Source organism: Python bivittatus, unplaced genomic scaffold (genome assembly GCF_059951505.1).
Source record: "Python bivittatus isolate LINGU-HERP-01145 unplaced genomic scaffold, Pbiv_v1 ctg000840_np1212, whole genome shotgun sequence".
Classification (NCBI taxonomy): domain Eukaryota; kingdom Metazoa; phylum Chordata; class Lepidosauria; order Squamata; family Pythonidae; genus Python; species Python bivittatus.
Window position 1 is genome coordinate 17,358,006 of NW_028277113.1, and position 16,363 is coordinate 17,374,368.

At 36.1% G+C, this 16,363-nt stretch overlaps 1 protein-coding gene across 2 annotated transcripts in view; it reads left to right on the forward strand.

The window, feature by feature from the left end:
- The window catches only part of DTNBP1 (dystrobrevin binding protein 1), a 49,513-nt gene that overhangs the window by 19,327 nt on the left and 13,823 nt on the right, over nucleotides 1-16,363 (forward strand). The gene's annotated exons all lie outside the window — the stretch shown is intronic.

Here is a 16,363-nt window from a genome sequence, read left to right on the forward strand (position 1 = left end):
CAGCACTGTCGTAACTTCAAATGGTTGCTGAACGAGTGGTCATTCAATAAGGACTATAGGTAGTCCTCACTTAATGACCACAATAGAGCCCAGAAAATTGGTTGTTAAGCGGGGCAGTTGTTAAGCAAGTCACCACATGACTGGACTCAATTTTATGACCATTTTTACAACAGCCATAAAGCAAATCACTGTGGTTGTTAAGCAAATCATATGGTCATTAAAGCAAATCACGTGGTCGTTAAGTGAACCCAGCTTCCCCATGGACGTTTTTTGCTGGAATTTGCTTAACAACCATATGATTCGCTTAACGACTGTTGTAAAAGAAGTCACAGACTGCAATCACGTGACCACAAGAGGTGGTGTGACAGTTTGTGATGGTTGTAATTGCAAGTATAGGTAGTAAAGCATTTTTTCTGAGGCCGTTGTAACTTCAAACTGTCGTTACATGAATGGTTATTAAGTGAGGACTGCCTGTACTTTAAAGCAGATCAGTGGTGAGTGTATTGCTTGTGTTATGTGCCAATTAGAGGGAATCAGCTAAATAAAGATATGAGAGGTAAGCACATTGGCTGGTCTTGAATGCTGAATTCATTTTGTGTACATGTCAGCCGGGAGGGGGAACTGTTATGTCCTATGGAATGTCTACTATATCAGGATTGAGTTATACTGAATATTTGTTTTTGCTGTTGTATATGCTGATGCAAAAATTATTGAGAGGAAATGTATAATTTTGCAAAAAGTTAACCTGATATATAACTTTTAAAATTATTAGGAATAGCAAAACAATATTTCCCTTTAGTAAGTGGTTGATCTTACTGTATAACAGCCAATATAATCTAACTTCAATATATGTTATACATTAAATCACTTGATTTTAGCTCAGTGTTAAAATATGTTTAGTTTAAAAATTTTGAACACAGGCTATAATAGATGGACAAAGAGAAACCCGATTTTGTATTGCTGAATATTAATATATTTTAATTTTATACATATATTCATTTTGAAGAATAGAATGATTTCTGAAACTGAGGTAGCATATGTCAGAAATATTTCTATAGAGTTTCAAGTACTTATATAGATATATATTGAAATTCACTGTTTATAGTAAAACTTCAACTTTTTTAGTCCTTGATGCAACAGACTTCAGTGGACAAAATTCCTTGCTTAACAACCATTTGTTCAGCGACTCTTTGAAGTTACAGTGGTGCTGAACAAAGGGACTTATGACTGGACCCTGAAGTTATGGCCGTTGCAGCACCCCTATGATCACATGATCAAAATTCAGGTGCTTGGCAGCCCGCCCACACTTATGATACAGAAGTGCTTAAACTCCCCCCACCTACCTATCTCGCCCATCTATGCCCTTTTGGCCCTCTGCACTCTACAGCCCCTGCCACTCTAGCCAACATTTGGTGTCTTCTTGCTCACACTGCTGACCAAGCATGCTGGCTTCATGGGGCTTTCTTCACAAGGTCATGCACAGCAGTTTCCTTGTGAGACCTGGAGAAGATGGCCTCATATTGCCAGTAGCTGCCTCGCAAAGGACCAGGCCGGGAACACCTTGTCAGCAGCAGGAGCAAGAAGGTGGCAAAGGTCAGCTGGGGAAGCTGAGCGCAGGGTGTCAGGGGCCTCGGAGTGCAGGGTGGTGAGGGCAACTGTGGCTGGGACTGGGCTGGGGAGACTGAGGCTTCCCAGGGTGGCTGCAGCTTTGAGCCACACTGTCGGGGCAGCTGGAGCTTCCTGGGGTGCTGCAGATTTGCACTGTGCTGCTGGAGTGGCTGAGGCTTCCAAGGGTGGCTGTGGCTTCCTGCTATGCTGTGACTTAGGGGCTTCTTGCGGCCCCAGAGCTGGGCATGCCAAGAAGCCCCCGAGCCACAGCGTGGCAAGCAGCTCCAGAGCTGCATGGTTCTCAGGCTGCTTGCCACCCCGTAAGGTAGGGTGCAGGGTTGCCAAAAGGGCAGAGATGGGGGGGAATAGGCAGTTGGAGGGAGTTGAAGTGGAGGCAGTCCCTTAACTTGGAAGAACCGAGGCTTGGCTGGGAGGGATCAAGTCCGGAATGGCTTGGATTCAGTTGGGTTCTTGGCTAATGATAGGTGGAATTCAGTTAACAACAGCAACAGGGAGTGCTGGAATTGCCATCACTAAGTGATGCGGTCATGTGATGTGATGGAAATTCCAGTCCTAATTACTATCATAACTTGAGGACTACCTGTAGTTTGTGCCATTTGTATTCCTGTTATTTGCTTCACTGAAATTTTGGGAATATCGGACACCCCTTCATCCCTCCAGTGAAACTCTTAAAATGAAATTTATTGTATAAGACATTTTAATTCTTACCCAGTACCCATTAGAAAAGGAAGAGGTTTTTCCAGTGTTGTACAGGAACATGTTTGTTATCCAAAATTGCCCTCCATTGGGAGTACAGTGCTGGCATGAGTAGTATCCTTAAAATAAAATAAAAAATCTTGTCTATTTCTGCTATTATGCAGGGAACAGCATTGTGGAAACAGGTGGGATATTATGCTGATGTTCATATGTTATCTTTTTGAAGATTACATGGAGGATGTAAACAGAAATTCTTGTAAGTCAGAATTCTGTGCAGACTTGAAAAGAGAGAGAGAGAACTTGAGTTGACCAAGACTGAGCATGCAAATGAGTTCACAGAAAGACTGCAGGCAAAAGAATATTCCAGTTTTATGTAAAGGAAGTGCAAAAGTACTATATTGTAGTTAAAGAGATTAGGTGAAAAGCATGGTTGTATTTCAGGCTAAGTCAAGAAGTCCTAGTAAGCAGAGTAAATTTGAAGGTTCTGGATATGGGGCAACCAGGTGGGAGGTCATGAATGGGTTTCTAGCAATCTGATCTATTTTACTTTATGTGCCTTTATGGTCTAGACAGCTAAGTCTATCAGAATCAGCTGGTATTTACTAGCTCTTCTCCATAGTGGCAACTCATGAGGAAGTTGCTACTCTCAAGGACTATGTTTATATACTCTAGCACTCCAGCAGTACTCAGCTCACCTACCCACAGTAATAGCATGACTTCTTAAGAGTCAGGGGAAGATGTGTCAGTTCAGAACCAGAACAGTGGAAGAGATACGATCTGGTTCATACCACCTGCCAGGATTCAAATTTTGGCTAAGGATGATTCTGTGGCTCATCTTCTAATGCTCTTGACTGTTAATTTCTCTCCGGAGTCTGAGGTGGCCACAACAAAGATCTGCTTTATATACAAATCTCATGTATTTCAAGTTTGGGCAGCCCTAGTGGTCTTTGAACACCTTTTAGCTGCCTCCTGTTGAATTGTATTGCGATAGTTGATGAAAATTGGCAGTAGTTTCCTAGCTGATTCTGTTATATTATTCCTTTCTTAATGATACTTATAGCTGATAATTATCCTGCTATTGCCAGACTTATTAGCTAAGTCCTAATTGTCATTTGCCATCATGTTCATATAAAGCATATTTAAGTTTTCTGAATTGTGATTGTGTATTTTAGTGACTATCCATGTGGCTAATGCATTCTTGATCATGCAGTGATGGGGGTGGGTGGAGAAGAGGCTTGTACTTCTATCACCAGTCTTTATACTCTGCAAAATAGCACACATCAAAATCAGTATCAGCAGGGACTTACCACTGCTTATATTTCTCACTTCATAACATTTGAATGCCTTTTTAAAAAAAATTTCATATCTGAATGTTTCTCTCCGTACTTGAGAAAAATTAATCTATTTAATGTTTCTTTAACAAACTGGCATTTGTATTTCTTTAATTCTCAGGCTCCTCTCTTAGTTGCTGCTTACAATTATTTTAACTGGTAATACCTTTATTTCTTCTTCCTGCATACTATAGTCTTTTATGCTTCACCTTTCTGAACTATAAAACAAAACAAAATTCATTCATTATATTTTACCTTCATTTGTTGCCATTTTTTTTGCCAGTATAATTCTCAGTTGTGTTTTTACTATGATTGCCCTACTGAAAGTAATTTAATAATTGAGATAGTGGAGAAAACCGCCAATGCTTTAAAAGGCACTTCTTTCATTTGCTGTGCTCAGCAGCCTTTTGCCTTGTTTAGCAGCAATTGCACATCTCCATGTCCATTTTGTGCATAAGTGTTCATTTCCACTTTGTTATATCATGTTTGTTTCATCAGTATTATATTGCACGTAATGCACTATAACATTTCATGCACCCAATGAAGTGGACTGTAGTTCATGAAAGCTAATGCCATAATGTATTTATTAGTCTTTATATGTCACAAAACTCTATGCTGATTGGAAATCAAACAGTTGATTAAATGTATATTACCAAAAGATTCCTGTAGCTTTTTTGAGATTCTGAAGTAAATGGAACAACTTAATTTAACAGAACCTGTCAGTTGTTTGTTTGAAATAAGACTTTTCACCATTTTGTATTTCATTCAGTATGTTAATACATGAAAACCAAATTAACCTCAGGAAATCACTGTCTCTAACTCATCATTACTGATTAAAATTGCCTTCTACTGCTTAATCAGTTGAATAGATTAAACTGTCAGTTAGAATCTTTCATACACCTGATAAAGTCTAGCTTTCTTGGATTTTATTAGTAATATTAATTAACAGTAAGAATGATTAGAGAATTTGCCTTTTTCAATTCAATGTAAACTATTTAAGGCTATGCATATTGTGGTTTTTAAAGGTTAGGAGCCAAGAATCTTTTGGAAAAGTTCCATAACAATATCAACTACTTTCTATCCTGTTTATATTATGAAATGTATGACTCCACTGTCAAAAAGAGTAGAAGTTCTTAAATAAAGGAAAAGATGTTTCAAATAAAATGTTAATATTTTAATTTATTTAATGCAAACAATTGTGGTATTATAATTGTGACTCATATTTAGATACCTGCATGTATAGTGCCGACTACTTAATTATAGAATTGGAGAATGTATTTAAAAAGCAATTTAAAATGCAGGGATATTAATTTTTTTCCTGTTTAAAAGGACTTACAAAATGGTTTTTCATGTATATTCTGATGTGCTCTATTCAGCAGCTAGGTCCTGCTCTCTATTTGGGCAACTGTAACTTCATCAGGTGGTTACTAGGAACCTGACTTTTTCAGTTAATGATTCCAATTTTCTGGAATGTCTATTTAAGAATGATGGCTTTTTTTCTGAGTAGGCACATATAGGATGTTTTGGTAACTTTCCTTTTTGAAAAAAAAAATCTGGAAGCTCACATTGGATAGATAACCAAAAAGAAGAATATTAATATCTATTGCTCCTGTCAAGTTAAAATGAATCCTGGATTTTAATGTCGTTGTTGAATCTATCTAGCTATTTAGCACAATGCATTTTTTTTATTGCTTATGTACATGCAAAAGAGGAAAAATGCTTTCCTGTTAAGACTAGTTCATAATCTTCCTTGTAGGGTTATTAAAGAGCCATAATGATTGATAATTTTAAAGGTAAAAACAAAATAAACAGTGTTTGAAACTAGTATCTATTCAGCAGTGGTTTAAGTTGAATAATGTCTATATTTTGTTAATCTATACATAATTGAAAGATCATACATTCTTTAGGACTGTATTTTCACCCCTTTCTTCAACAGAATGTGGTATGTTCTCTGATACTACAGCTCTTAGCAGCTTGCTTTCAGCTTGGGAGCAGGACTAGAAGGAAGTGATTGTAAGTCTTCATTTTATGTGAATGATTAATTGAAAAATGGTATATAATTCTTGAGAAGGCAGAATGTATATGTACAACCATCCTTCTTTTTTGTATTGGGGAAGATGTACATCACTAGAGCTGTTTGGTAATTGGATGTTTCACTTGACCAGTATTCTGCTTCTGTTTATTTGCGTGTTCCTTCTGCTGTGTCTTCTCCAGGAACCATGGCGAATAATCAGAATCATTCTTGCAGGTGAAAGTTTATTATGCTTATCATTTATTAAGTTAGTGTTAGAATCCTATTTAAATTATAAATACATTTTTAAGCTTTTAAAAACTGCCTTAATTGTAACCTGTATTCCGACATTAGATACTGGGTTTATGTAGCTAAGCTGAATAAAATGGGAAGATGTATAATAAAGGGAAAAGAGGGTTCCTTTGCCTTAATGACAAAGTGAATTTCATTAGTAGAATGACCATAAATCTAGGCTAATCATGATGCAGACTTGTAATTATGTTATATATTAATAGAAATTTGTATTGCTGTGTGTTGAATAAGATCTGTTTAATAGATATTTAAAGAAAATCTTATTAATACTAGACATGACTGATTCATTAAAGAATTGTGCTGGACCCAATAATTAGTAATTTATTTCTGTTAAACTGTGTTTTTAAGGCTATTTATTGGCATCATTTTAGTAGTATGCTTTGATAAGAACATGTTTTAACCTAGAGGTTCTTTTGGATTTAGTAGCTTTAAAATAGCTTGGATCTGGTAGTTCATAACCATTTTTCATGGCAACGTAGGATATAAATGAGCTGTTTGCCTCTTGTAGTGGGTTCTGTGTTAAATATATTCCTAGAAAAGTCCTTGTTTTGTAAATGAATATTTCCTCCCATGCTCAGACCTGAACCAGTCAAAAATGCCTTTTCAAAAGATCTATTGGAGGGGGATCATCAAAAAAAAATTTTTTTTATAAATGCATAAGCAAGACTAAAGGTTGACCTAAGCTAGATACGTCTTCCTTCTGTAGAAAATATTTTAATGCAATCAATATTATAGTGGATAGCATTTTCAGGCAATAGCTATCAAGAACAATAAATATATAGACTTCCTCTGGGTTTTTAAATGGCATTTGATGGTGTAATTTCAAAATGCAAAAATAATTTACCATGAATATTTAATCATTTAAACATACAGCATTAGTAAATTTTGTCATGACAAAAGGCACATTTTGAATAATTTCTAATAATTTAGTATTTTATCTTTTTTTAGTTTCATCATAATGTTTTTTATGTAGCAGAAGATAAACAGCCTCATATTTGTATATTTAGTTATTTATTACTGCAGTGTATGCCACTCAGTTCCAAAAAAGGCTATTGTTTGTGTGGGGTAAGCCAATAAGAAGGTAACTTGAAGGTCTAAAATGTAGAATTGAAATATACACAAATTTAGTACCTCACTGGACAAAATGCCTTCTTAGAATAAATATTCAAAAGGTACATGAGGAGAAAGAAGTATTTTGTCAAGCAGCGAAGAGGAAGACCAGAACACATATAAAGGGCTTATATACTATATATTGACTGTAGCAGTCAACATTTGTCTGGTCCATGGGGTCTGGAGATGGAACTTTGAACTCCAATCAAAGAGGGTCAAATATAATCTTAGCAAATTTGTTGTTTAACAGCTCTTACAGAATAAAATTCCTCCCAATATTCCATTAAAGCATCTTTATTTTGATTTGAATCCTTAGCTCCTTGTTCTGCTCTTGGTTTCACAAGAGAACAGGTCCACCCACTCTTGCATGTAACAGCCTTTTAGATATTTGTAGATGTTATTCTGTGTGGCCTTTGGAAGTTACACATGGCAATTTCTGTTAATCGTTTTTCTTGGGGTTTGGCTTCCAGATTCCTTACCATCCTGGTGGTTCTCTTCTGAACCTGCACCAAATTCTCTGTGTCTTTTTTTTAAGTGCAGTGCCTAGAACTAGATACCATGTTTCAGATATGGTCTAACCATGAAACACCATGGAACTACTGTGGTATGGGCACAAGAATACTGTTAATGCAGCCCATTTACAGTGTCCATAATTACAACCTGTTTTAAGTGTTTTTAGTAATTGCTGTAAAAGCCGTGTAATGAATAAAAAAAATTGAACTCTCTTACTAACAATCTAGACTTAATCTTGCTCTGAGTGATTATTAGATAGGGTAGTTTAAAAAAAAAATCAAAATAGAGAGTGATCCTTTCTGATTTCAGTCCATAACTGTTTCAGAGGGCACAAAGATAGATGGTTAGAGACACATGGTCTTACATTAGAGAAATGAAAGCTAAAACAGAGAACCTGGTGGATACATTCTTATTAGACCATTCATTTTAGATTTGATCTGGACATGCTTATAAAGTATCAATTATAAAAGCATGCTGAAAGTTTAATAAACTTGATTAAATATTTAGCACTGGAGCTTGATCGCAGTGCTTCTACAGTAGGTAATAGTCACAAATAGCTTTGAAGTGCCAGAAACTATGTGAATGATTGCATGATGCCTGAAGAAAGTGGGTGGAGGGAGGACAGTGTGTATATAACACAACATTAATTTCTATGCTTTTTTTGTGAGGGTTGGTAGATATATGCAGATGAGTAATGGTACAGTGGGTACTATTAACTCAGCAGTAGGGATAATATATTTCAGTGCTTTGCTTTCTGTGAGGGAAGGCTCACAGACATGTCAACACACATTACTCCATCCTTGAATTGACAGAAAAGCGTGTCAGCATAAATTGTACTGCCCCAATGGCCAACCCGTTTTCTATCACAGGTAAGAGACAAAATACTGGTGCTGTCTTTACAGTTTTAATGTGGGACAGGTTAAGGAAAGCAAACATTCACCAGTTGCTCTCCTGAATGTGAGCTGGAGTTGGGAGGAGGCAAGTTTTAATAACTGTCAAAAGTCTATTTTGGAGGATGTGTATTTTGGAGGGATGCATTGGTACATTCAGCTTCTACTTTGGTTCCTTTTGGACTCAAGTTTAATCCTATTCTGGACTCAAACCATGTTTAGAAGGAGCCTGAAAAACAACTAACAAGGAGGAAGGGGGTGTTGTAAGGTGTAGTGGGAAGAAGCTATTCCACTGCGTCAAGCAATATGCCTTAGTAGCAGTATAACTAACAGTAGTAAATCAGTTGTAAAAATATTGAAAAGGGGAACTCTGCAGTGACACATGGATTCAGATGGAAATTGTGTGGGGTAGAACAAAGTGAAAGGGCAGTGCCAGCTATGGTGTTAATGCTGCCTTACTCATATATATGGATATGTGTGTGTGTGTGTATTCCTTTTCCCTGCCTCAATAAAAATCTTTCTTGATACCAAATTGGAAATTAAAAGCGGCCCCCCAATGTCTTAAATGCAGTGTTGTTCTATTTAAAGACCTTACCATACATCTAAAAGAGATTTTAAGGTGGTATCTTGGAGGTGGCAGGAGGGAGAGAAGCCTGTGGGGTATGTGTAAGTCTCAAAGGATTGATTATGCGCCATAAGTTGGTGTCGACTCTTAGTATCCACATAGGTGGATTTCCTCCATGGTGATCTTTCCTTCACTTGTTCCTTTAGGTTTTCCAATGGTGCCCCGTTGTTTCTGTAACTGAATCCATCCACCTTGCTGCTGGTTGTTATCTTCTTCTCTTTTCTTCCACCTTTCCCAGTATTAGAGCTTTCTCCAGAAAGCTAGGTCTTCACTTAATGCATCCAAATTTGAGCCTGGTAATTTGTGCCTCGAATGAGAAGTCTGGGTTGATTTGTTTGATGATCCATTTATTTGTTTTCTTGGCTGTCCATGGTATTCTCAGGAGTTTTCTCCAGTGAAGTTTCAAAGGAAAAGTTACTGTATTCTGTGGTTTAAATAGCTTTGAAATCAATTTACATATTGAGCTGGCATTCAGAGCGGAGAGGAAGAAATTATTATGTTGACATGGAACGGTTTTGTCTTTGCTGTGGCCAATTTCATAATGGGTTTTTTCTTCACTTTATTTCCTGGATGAATGGTGGGAGAGAAAGAAAAGAGGCTGAAATATCTGCAGCCTTTCCCATTTGATCTGCAAATGGAATGGAGGAAAAGGCCGACAACACTTATACCTGCATACACACACATGCTCACACGTACACTTGGGCTGGTGCTCGAGAGAATGCTGGTCCTGGTTTTTTTTTCCTTTTTTTTTAAAGATAGGTACTCTCCTTCAAAACAATGGTAAACCTGTGTTTATAAGTATGCCCACGTAGCACGCAACCATAACTTCTGAAATGGTTGGTCAGGTATTTTGCAGGAAGGTACCTCCACAGAAGTCAGGTGTCCAGTCTCTCCTCTGTCCCAAGCCAAAATTGGCATTGAGGGTATTTGTCAGCTACCAGAAGGAAGTGGCCATGCTCACAGCAGCCTAAAGTAGCCAGTGGGAGTAGCTAGACAGATGCTAGTCCCTAACTGAATCACTGGCTATATCTTGAATGAGCTATCATAGATCATTGATATGGCAAGACTTGTGTTGGGAAAAGAGGAACAACCGTACTTGCTAAGGACAAATTTAAGGTCTTTGCAGTGGGGTCTGGATGGTGACATCATGAGGCTATATCCTTTTAAAATGATTAGTGAGTCAATTTCATTTTGGGCTTAGCAGGATGTGAATATGAGCCCTTAATGGCTCTGTAATTAGAAAATTAGCATAGGAGGGACCTTGTGGTTAAATCTGAAATGCTGTGTAGTTAGAGGTGGATTTTCACTTAAATATATGTTTTTAAATAAGAGTATTAAAATAAATTTCTTAACTGAAATTGCATAGTCCATTCTTGGCATTTTATTATGCACATAGATTTAATACAGGTTTGTTTGATCCTGTTTCTAGCCCTGTTCTTCCTTCATAGATGTTGCATTTAAGTTTACACCAATCTGTGAATCTATATCTGGCATTTGAAGAATGGAATTATCAAGAAGAAATCTTGCCCCCATGACTAGCATCAGTTTTTTGCCCAGAATTATAATGCTTTTTCTGTACTTGGCTTGGTATCATTCTGTACCATGGATCCCTCCTCCCTGAAAGAATGCTGGAAAAGATGCATTAACAAATTGAGAAATCAAGCCAGTGTGTTTATGAACAATTGCTAGACTCTCCGCTGTAAGAATTTTTGGACTGCTCCTGGGCTCTCAAAGGTCTTGTGTTCTCTAGAAAGTATTCATTTTATGCAACTTAAAAGCAGCTGAACTGTGTGTTAGTTGTGATCTTAAACTGGGCTGTAGTAAGTTACTGTATTAATTTCTTGACATAGTATTTTACTATGTTGTACTATGCCTAGTTATAGGTGTCTGAAAAATAAAACTACTACTGCTACTATTTTTGCTAAGCAGAAATTTTATAAAAATAACATCAACTTAATAAATTGAGTATATTGTATTCTCGTATTTGTGGGAAAGAATATAGGACAGTTCATTTGAGTACATTGGGGAAGGGAAAAGGAATTATTTACAATGTACTTTGCTCTGATGATGTTTGAAGGTTACATTGTTAGGTCTTTCCCTAAAACTGAAATATTAGTTATATATTAAAATATCCTATATTTGATTGGATCCTCTAGTGAATTATTCAGATAGGGTAATTGCTTATATGCATATCTTGTTTCTAAGTATTCACTTAGAATAATTTTTTGTTATTTTTGTAACAACTAAATTCATTGCTATGAAAGATGAAAGAAATGAATTTAGTTATAAATGTTAAACATTAAAAGAAACATTTATGAATACCTCATTTGTTTATGAATGCAGTGAAAGAAACAAGCATATAATTAGGTTTGGATGATGTTGATTTTAATTTAATGTAATGTTCTTTTTCTCATTGGGCTGAAAATCAGAACAGTGGAATGTACAGAACAGATTTTCTACCAGGGGAAATGTAATATTCACTCTTTCTCTTTTTTGCTACCTTTGTCTTTCAACACACTGTTCTGGCATGCCTCTGGGATTTGAGAATGACTGCAGAAAGATAGCAATAACATTTATAGTATTTAATATAACATCAGGGATAGCCAGTGATTCTATTTATAAATACAGAAACTGATAATTCCAGATTGAGGGGAAAAAACAAAGAATTGTAGATTATTATTATATTCCACATTTATGGTTTATTTAAGATCCCCTTGGATATAGTTATTTTAAATATTTTTTTTATTCCATGGCTAATATTATGTTTAGTAATATTCCGCTACATTATAAACTAGACTTTCCCTCCCAAAAGGTAAATAAGTTTATTTTAATCACAGATCATAACATATAATGTACTATAAAATACAATACAATAAAATAACCTAACAGTAAAATAGTAATATTGTAAAATAGAATAATAAAAATAGTATTAGATGTAAAAAGGTTACAGTAAGATAAAACCAAAGCTACAACTAAGAACTTAAGTATTTCTTTCCAGGTTTAAATGACAGCAGAACAACTTAGTTGCTGACAGTTGGAAACACATCTGCAAGAAGATAGTTCAATTTTTCGAGGTCCGACCCCTTGAATTCATCTACCATTAATAATTTGGCCGTGATCTCATTGTAAATGGGGTGGTGGAAGACATAGTGAATGATGTCCTCCACTTGACCAAACCACAAGGACAGAGATGTTGTTTGACAGGACGCTTGCAAAATCTCCCTTTGAGATATGTGGAGGGCATGGTCTGCAGGCAAAGGGAAGTGAAAGCCCTTTTCAGTGAAGCACTAGCTTTGCTTATGAGCTCAGTTGAGAGTGCTGGCATAGCTTCTCCCTTTAGGATAGACTATTAAAGGAACCAGCAAACAAGAAACATGCCATATGCTAGTGTAGCAATGAAGACTATGGAAATGATACTCACATACTGTGACATGTCTATACCTACAAAGATCAGAATCGTGCAGGCAATGGTTTTCTCTGTGATACTCTATGGAAGTGAAAATTCGACTTTGAAGAAGCAGGGTAAAAAAAAATATTGATGTTTTTAAACTTTGGTATTGGAGAAGACTCCTGAGAAAACCATGTATAGTCAAGAAAACCAACAAATGGATCATAGAACAAATCAGTCCAGAGTTTTCACTTAAGGCACAAACTGAGCACCAGACTCAAAATATCGTATTTTAGACATCTTATGCAAAGACACAGCTCCTCTGAAAAGTCCATAATGCTAGAATATGTGGAAGGAAAAAGAAGAGGACAACCAGCAGCAAGGTGGATGGACTCAATTACACCGGCAATGGGTCTCATTGGAGACCTGAAGTGCCAGTCTGGGGACAGATCATCTTGGAAAAGGTGTATTTGTGTGGTCACTAAGAGTTGATTGCACATAATCAATTTGCATACTTCTTAAATGTTAGAATAACATTATGGAGGAAGAAGGGTTTTTTTCAACATGTTATATAAAGCTGTATTTTTGTTCATGCGTGTCTGTTACAATGATTCTACAGAGTTTTCATAAAGATTTATCTTGCCTAATTTTCAGAAATGTTGAGACTTTACCCAACAGAAAGTAGCCAGTTGTTATAGATAGGAAGAAATTTGTCTTCATAAATAAGAGAATTTTCAGTGTTTAATGCTGGTTCAAGTCATAAACTGATCCCAGTATAAAGGATGTTTGAAGGAAAAGGATAGAAATCCTTAACATAAATTATACATCCAATTATTTAATTTGTTTTTGATTTGAAATTGATCTGCCAACGTCTTTAAAAATGGCCCAGTTCAGGTCTCAAGGTGAAACTGTAAAAGCTTTGTAGTCCAAGATAGATTATCCAGAGCACATCAGTTGCCTTAACTGATGAATCAAGAATTATAACCTGTAAATATTTAATATTTTCTTTCAGTTTCACATTGTGTGCCAGATATTCTTGGGTTTTAAAATTTCCATCCCTGTTTATCTCTTGTATTACTACTTGAACTGCAAGATGTTTCATGCTTCTAAAGGAGAAATTGATAGCGCTTACATCATAACTATTAGCTATCAGTTCCTTTTGTGATAAAGTACACTGATTACCCATGCTTTCTATCTCCACTTCAGCCCATTGTTGTTCTCCTCCTGTCCTTAGTATTTTCTTGGTGATTTTAAAGTATATCACTATTAACAAAGGGGTCTCCATGGTTCTTTCAAAAAATCGTTAGCTTTTGTCTGTTTCCACATATCAAAATCTAGCTTGTGTCTTCTAAAAACATGTTATTGTAACTTTAGACAGCTGTGATTTTTGCATGCCTATATTCTCTAACTTAATGAGGCTACCTTACTAAGAGCTTTAATCTTGACTGGTAAAATCCAACCTAATAAGTGTGTATTTTAATTCACTAATTAAACTTTTTTCAGTAATTGATCTTGGTAGGCAGTGCTCTTCTCTTTTTCTATCATGAGAACATAGAATGAAGGACATGTTTTATTGTGCAGTTTGCTTCCATGTTGCTTTTATATTTCATTTTAATTTACTTCCTAAAATAATAAAAAACAGAGGACTATTTCATTTTTATTTCTTCAATAACTAACATTTCCTTTTTCTGGAAAACCTTTGTCACTGTATTTTTATTGAGTCCTGTTGTATTGCTATCAATTATAATTTTTTCATTAGTGAATCAATTAAAAAATAACACACCTATTGAAACCCAGTGTTCTTCCTTGATTTTTCTCATCTGCATAATGGTTTGCATTAGGAATTAAGAACATACAGTTTATTAAATGTATAAGGATGTTTTGAAAATATGTAATAATCCAGAAGGCAATAGCTAATATTTTATTGCATGCAAATATGTAGTATATAGAGAGTTATGGTAAGTAATGTCCAATGGAATTGCTGAAAGACCAGTTCCACTGGATGTTTAAGCACCCTTCAGGGGGCTATTTTGGTTGAAAAGTAAAATGAAAATTTTGGTGCACACCAACAACAATATATCATTTAGATCCTCATCACAGTCCTCAACCATTTAGTGACTGAGAAAAGGGAAAAGATTTGGAAGCTGACTGATACAATCTGGGTACGTGAAGCTTTGTTTTGTTCATTTTATAAAACTCAGCAAAGAAACCAACCAGAGAATATCAGACAAACAAAAAACAAATGCCAAATTTTATACGTTCAAAAGTAATAGGATAACTATGAAAATTGTTGGATAAAAAACGTTCAACAAAATTTTAAAAAATTGTTTGAAGATCCTTTTTAGCTCCTTTATTTTTTAAAAAAATTCAATATTGACATAAATCTAGAGTCTGAAGATGCAGATCACCTGCAGATTTATTCTTCCAGTCTTGTGTAATAATTATTTTGGTTGTTCCCTCTGTATAAAAGGAAAATATTAGAAAATATCAGATTTGCAGATGACATAAAGATAGGAGACAGCAAATGCTTGGACAGGATCAAAATTCAGGAGGATTTTGAGAAACTGAAACAGTGGGCAAGACCCAGCAAGATGAATTTCAACAGAACAAGTACAGAGTCCTACTTTTGGGTAGGAAAAAAAAAATCAAAAGCTAGAAGATAAGGTAGTCCTCATTTAGCGATCACAGTTGGGACCAGCAATTCAGTCGTAAGTGAAGCAGTCACTTAGTGAAACCGCAACTACGCTTACAATCTTACTTCACCTTTCCTTTGATTTACAGACCTGTGAAGGTCGTAAATGTGAGGATTGGTCACAGAGTTACTTTTTCATCACACTCGTAACTACGAATGGCTGCTAAATGAGGCAGTCACTAAATGAAGGCTATCTGTACTACTGTTAAATGGAATCACAATTGGCTAAATGATCACATCCAAAGAGTGTTCATTAATGGCTCCACTTCAGCTTGGAGAGGAGCAATAATTGGTGTACCATAGGGCTGTGTCCCGTGCTCTGTGCTGTGTTTTTATCAGTAACTTGGATGAGGCTGTTGAAAGATGCATATAAATTTACAAGTGGCACAAAGCTGGTAGTTGTCATTAAGACTTTAATGTAATTAACATCATTACAAGAGAAGAGAGAGAAGTTTCAGAAAGATCTAGAAAGGCCTAAGCAGTAAGCATCAATAAATGGGGCAGAACTTAATAAGGAGAAATGTAATGTTTGCATCTGATTGAAAAAATGAAAGGCACAAGTATAGGATAGGGTAAACTGTACTTGGCAATAGCACATATAAAAAGGATTTGGGTGTCCTTGTTGACGAAAAGCAAGCAGCATGATGCAGCTGTTAAAAAGGCAAATGCTATACTGGGGATATTATTAATAAGATAGAGTCCAGGCCAGAGGAAGCAATTGTTCCACTCTACTCTGCCCTGGTTGGACCCATTTGTAATACAGTTGTGGATTCTGCAGTTCAACGTGAAGTGAATATAGAGGAGGGCTACCAAGATGGTGAGGGGTCTGGAAACCAAGCACTATGAGGAATGGTTAAAGGACTTACGAATGTTTAGACTATAGAGTAGACAACAGAGAGAAGATATACTAGTCTTCAAATTGCTTGTAAAAGAGGAAGTGGACTTACTTTCTTTTATTCTGGAGGGCATTATCAGAACCACTGGATTAAAATTACAAAGCAGGTCCAGGTGAGACATTAGGAGGAACCTTCTAATTGTAAAAGCTGTCAGTGGAACAGCCTGCCACATGAAGTGGTGAGTTCTTCTTCAGAAACTTTGGAGGTCTTCAAACAGGTTGGATGGTCATTCTGTCAGATTTTCTAGTGGATCCTGTATTTTCAAGTCTG